Source organism: Lissotriton helveticus, chromosome 9 (assembly GCF_964261635.1).
Source record: "Lissotriton helveticus chromosome 9, aLisHel1.1, whole genome shotgun sequence".
NCBI lineage: Eukaryota > Metazoa > Chordata > Amphibia > Caudata > Salamandridae > Lissotriton > Lissotriton helveticus.
In genome coordinates, this window is record NC_136070.1 from 615,624,480 (window position 1) to 615,630,013 (window position 5,534).

General features: G+C 51.5%; 1 non-coding gene across 1 annotated transcript in view; it reads left to right on the forward strand.

The window, feature by feature from the left end:
- LOC144783681 (5.8S ribosomal RNA) overlaps positions 1 to 74 on the forward strand; it is a 154-nt gene extending 80 nt beyond the window's left edge. The window contains exon 1 of the ribosomal RNA XR_013601582.1: positions 1 to 74. This exon is cut by the window's left edge and continues 80 nt beyond it. This is a non-coding gene — a ribosomal RNA (5.8S ribosomal RNA).
- The last annotated feature ends 5,460 nt before the right edge of the window (positions 75 to 5,534 follow it).

Consider the following 5,534-nt stretch of genomic DNA (forward strand, 5'->3'; position numbering starts at 1 on the left):
ACATTGATCATCGACACTTCGAACGCACCTTGCGGCCCCGGGTTCCTCCCGGGGCTACGCCTGTCTGAGGGTCGCTCGATCGTCAATCGCCCCGGGTCTTCCCCGGGACGCGGCTGGGGCCGTTGCAGGGTTAGCTCCGTTTCCCCTTCGTCCCCCCTGTAGGAGAGTGGGGTCTGCAATCCTATGGTCACCCCAGATTTTTGCTTTTTGCTTCACTGGTTTACGACTTTCCCTGGCTGTGGGCCTGCTAATCAGACCCACAGCCTAGCTGTTCTCTCTCTAAATTCACAACCATGTACTTTAGGTGCATTTAACAATTGGTACTGGGCCACCTTATCAGTCCCTGTACTCAGGGCATAGGTGTACCCAGGGCCTACCAGGGGCTGAAGCATGTATTATGCCACCCCTGGCTGGCCATCTAAATCTGACACAACTGGCTGCATGACAGCTGGGGCAAGGTGGTGTAAACACCCTTTGCTGTAGATATAGTATACCTATATCTAACCCTAAAATGGACACATATATTCCTATCAGTCACTCCTATGGAAGGCCTTATCAATCCTAAAGGCAGAGTGCTTGGAATTATGTGAGATGGTGCTCTGGCATGAGCTGAGCCCGTTTGCAGCTTGCGGAACCAAGTCCTAATAGCTGTTCCATGATAACGCTATACCATATACTCTTAAGTGCATTATCAACCTCGCGGTTAAATGCTAACTCTGGTATAACATTATCAAAACATGTCGAGTAAGGTGTCATACGATTTGGAATACTACCCCCTCGCCAATTCTGGCGACGGGGGTAGCATTCCACCCTTCTAGAGGGACACGACATGTATGTAACTGTGAACCCCGGTTAAAGTTAACTCGAGCCTCAGCATCACAAAATGGATGCTGCCACCACAGACACAAGTCTGACCTCTTGCTGCTGGGAGTCCTTCCAGCGAGGATGGCTTGGACAAAGGGTTTCCTGCCTTGCGAGGTGCTAGCACCACCCCAGACAGGATTTTGTGTATTGGGGAGGATAGGCCTGAAAGGAATGAGACATGCCTGGGGCACACAAGCTGCCCTGTGCATACACCGGTTCAAACCAGTTGCTGGGGCATCCCAGCCCCAGCTCTGGCGGGAAACCGGACAAAGGATAGGGGGTGTAGCCACCCCCCTTCCTGGTCCCACCCAGGGGAGGGACCTAGTCAGTAGTGCAGCCCCCTTTAGGAGAATAAAGGTAGGAGCTGGTCCCATTCCAAATTAGATTATCCTGAACTATTCAACAAGAAGAAACTCTGGCCTTCGACGTTCTGCTCCACAGAAGACTGAAGAATCTCCCTTGTGGGCAAGGAGTGTCCACCCTGCAACTGCAGGCACCATCAAGCGTCCAGCGGCTTCACTTTGTCGTCTTCCCTCGAGGATCCAGACTTCAGAGCCCGACGAGACCCGGATTCCCAGACCTCTCCGACCTCAACTCACATCTGCAGCAAAGCTGAGACCCGTGGGTGCGACGAGACACGTGGGACCGGCCATCTTGAACGAGCCTGCACTTCACTTCCAGCACGACTCCCGAGGTAAACTCGACCAAGTGCTTTGGGGACTGAGAAGCCTCAGCCCCGAGCAGCCCCTGCACCGAAGATCAGCCCTCCAGCATCCACGAGATCTGCGTGGGGCCCTTCTGCTTGTAAGCTGCTCGACGCGTTGTCTGGTCACTTGCCAGCTGGCTAGTGGCCTCCTAAACGACGAACCTTTAAATCTTTGCTGCTGGTCTGGTTGCTCCAGACTGGCCCTTGCTCCCTTCCAAAAGAGGGGCACCCCGGACTCTCCTAGTCCGCACCAGACGTCTTTTCCCTTCTCCGCGTGGGTTGCCCTTGCCAAGGCCTGTTGACTCCAATCCCGGATCCAACACCGCCGACAGCGAGAGCCTGCGTGGGACAGCTCGTGCCTCCATCCTGGTTGTCGAAGACGCCTCCTGGTCCACGTGACTGCAGAGTCAAGCGTCCACTCTTCACCTGATCGCGACGACAGCACCTGGTTCCTTCCTGGTTCCACACCTGTCACTGGCTAGTGACTTTGAACACTGTCCCCTCAGCTTTCAGGTCCTCTTCTTCACCGATCCACCCTTGGATCGCACCGGACATCTTCCTCCTGGTCGCCTGCAACATCTTTTCTTTCAGGCTCCATTGACTTCAACACGAGAACCCGACACACTTTGGCACCTATGCACCCGCAGCCCGTGGGTGAGGTAACGAGAGCAATTCGGTGCTCAGGGGTAGTCTAACTGTCCTAGTGTCCAGTTCCACAGTCGTTTTAGTCCTAACTAGTCAGGATTGTCCGTACTTACCTTTTTCTTGAACTGTACTGTCCATAGACGTTGTTACGCATCTCGCGTGTGAGTTCATACTCTGCACACGCGTTCCGTGGGCCTCCTATTACTTACCTGAAGTTAGTGTAGCGTGGTCCCATCGATCCTACAGCCTCTGGACAGCTCCATTCCTTTTATCGACTCTCACATTCCACTTACTTAGTACATGGTTTGTCGTGCCCCTAGGGCACCATTGTATTTTTGTGCAACTTGTAGTATTTTTCGTAAGAGATTGTCATGTGCTTAGCCCTCTGACCTCATAAAGAGTTCAGAGGTGTTGTTATTAATAAATATACTGTTGATTTTCATAACAACCTGTGTGGTGTCCTTTCATCTGGTATTCAAGGGGTTATATTGTGGTAAAACAGCTGGCTTCACATGCCAAAAGAGTTTAGCCTAAGACTGCTTTGTCCATGCTACCATTAGGATAGCTGGTCTATAAGGTTGACTTACAACCAATCACCATAAGGGTTGTTTGGACTGATAAAGGTGATCACTAGAACTAGTGAGCATCATATATCAGGCCAACTTCTCACATTGGTGTGCAGCGGTTGGGATTTGAGCTTGCTGTTGTTTTTACCACATATAATCTTGAAATATCATTTGAAAGATCACATAAGGTACCTAGGTACATATAACAAGCTTAGAAATACTCTGAGTTCTACTGAACCAGCTGTTGTAGTAGAAAGGGCCTAGCACACCCTGACTACAACTCTTAGCAAGGGATCAGTAGGAAAACCCATAGTGTAGGTAAGTGCATCACTTGCACCTCACTAGAAAGCATGTTTACCCATGGAGAGTCTTCAGAGACTCCCCTAGTGGTTAGTGACCCTCCACAGGTCCTTTCCAGATATGCAGCTCTCAGTTTCCAGGAGATGAGACAATTGTGTACCTCCAGGAAATTGAAACAGGGTTCTAACCCTACCACTCCCTTTCTGTTAGGTCTCTTAGAGACATATGATGCTAGAAAGGCTTCTAACACAGATGGGAGCATGCCAGCCTTAGAAGGTACCCTTGGTGATCCAGATCTCCCTGAAACAGAGAATGTAGAGGAGGAGGAGGAAGAAGGGGACACCTCTGGGGATGAGGCAGACAAAAGTCCTGGGGTGGTCAGCAGACTAACTAGGGCCAACTTAGACCTACATAGGGAAGGATCTGGGGGACCCCAAGTGCTGACCCTGAGCAGGCCTAACTATGGAGTTAGAAGAGATAGGTCTCACTCTAGGGACTCCATTAGATCTGTGCACTCTCGTGCCTCTCATGCATCTGCTCAGAGGAGGATGACTTCCCCTCAGAGGAGAGAGCATGAGGCAAAGATGAAGGAAGCTAATCTGAGGATCCAGAGGGAAGAACTTGCCCTGGCCAAAGAGAAGCTTGCCTTTGCTAGGGAGCAACAGTTGAGTGGGGTAGTCCACACTGGTGGCAGCAATATCCCTAGGGATAGAGGAAGGAGTTTTGATAATAGACACCTGAGTAAAATAGTGCCATCCTATAAGACAGGAGATGATATCCACAAGTGGATAACTGCTTTGGAGAGAGCCTGCAAAGTACAGCAGGTACCCCAGAGTCAGTGGGCAGCTATATTGTTTCCAACCTATTTGCTCCTGAGGCACAGCCGGGAGCAGGGACACACTGAAAGCTTTTTTAACTTTGTGTAAAATCGTGTAATTGTTTTTAAAAAGGATCTTGGCACTATTGGCACTATTCACCGCACAGCGAGCAAAACGCTGACGCGGGCGGGTGCTTCACATAGACCTCACGCCATTGGCTGGTCCCAAGGCCACGCCCACTGATTCCTGCCACGCCCCCTTACCTGCTACAAAACGTGCGCTGACTACGAGCGCGGCGTTTCCAAGCTATTTGCTCCTGAGGCACAGCCGGGAGCAGGGACACACTGAAAGCTTTTTTTAACTTTGTGTAAAATCGTATAATTGTTTTTAAAAGGGATCTTGGCACTATTCACCGCACAGCGAGCAAAACGCTGACGCGGGCGGGTGCTTCACATAGACCTCACGCCATTGGCTGGTCCCAAGGCCATGCCCGCTGATTCCTGCCACGCCCCCTTACCTGCTACAAAACGTGCGCTGACTACGAGCACGGCGTTTCCAAGCTATTTGCTCCTGAGGCACAGCCGGGAGCAGGGACACACTGAAAGCTTTTTTAACTTTGTGTAAAATCGTGTAATTGTTTTTAAAAGGGATCTTGGCACTATTCACCGCACAGCGAGCAAAACGCTGACGCGGGCGGGTGCTTCACATAGACCTGACGCCATTGGCTGGTCCCAAGGCCACGCCCACTGATTCCTGCCACGCCCCCTTACCTGCTACAAAACGTGCGCTGACTACAAGCGCGGCGTTTCCAAGCTATTTGCTCCTGAGGCACAGCCGGGAGCAGGGACACACTGAAAGCTTTTTTAACTTTGTGTAAAATCGTGTAATTGTTTTTAAAAGGGATCTTGGCACTATTCACCGCACAGCGAGCAAAACGCTGACGCGGGCGGGTGCTTCACATAGACCTCACGCCATTGGCTGGTCCCAAGGCCACGCCCACTGATTCCTGCCACGCCCCCTTACCTGCTACAAAACATGCGCTGACTACGAGCGCGGCGTTTCCAAGCTATTTGCTCCTGAGGCACAGCCGGGAGCAGGGACACACTGAAAGCTTTTTTAACTTTGTGTAAAATCGTGTAATTGTTTTTAAAAGGGATCTTGGCACTATTCACCGCACAGCGAGCAAAACGCTGACGCGGGCGGGTGCTTCACATAGACCTCACGCCATTGGCTGGTCCCAAGGCCACGCCCACTGATTCCTGCCACGCCCCCTATTTCCTCCCACTCCATTACCATGAAGGATGTGTTTGTGCCGGAAGCGCAGCGGACGAGTGCAGCGGGCGCGACGATTGCGCGCCGAAGGCACGCATAAGGCAAGCTCGTCTGCGCTCGTCCGCGCTGAGGTAGTGCCATGGGCCACCTACGCTGCCGGTTACGATCGAACACTTCTGGAGCTACTCCCTGCCGGTCCACCATACTCAAGAGAGATGCTCCTTCAAATCGGTAAGCAGCATTCAGATAAAGGTATCCTTTCCTTAGTACCTACGTCACACCCTCTAGCTGATGTATTATGTGACACTTTTCTGAATTGTGGTCTGCTAAATGTCAGGTCTCTTCCTAAACACTGTACTGAGA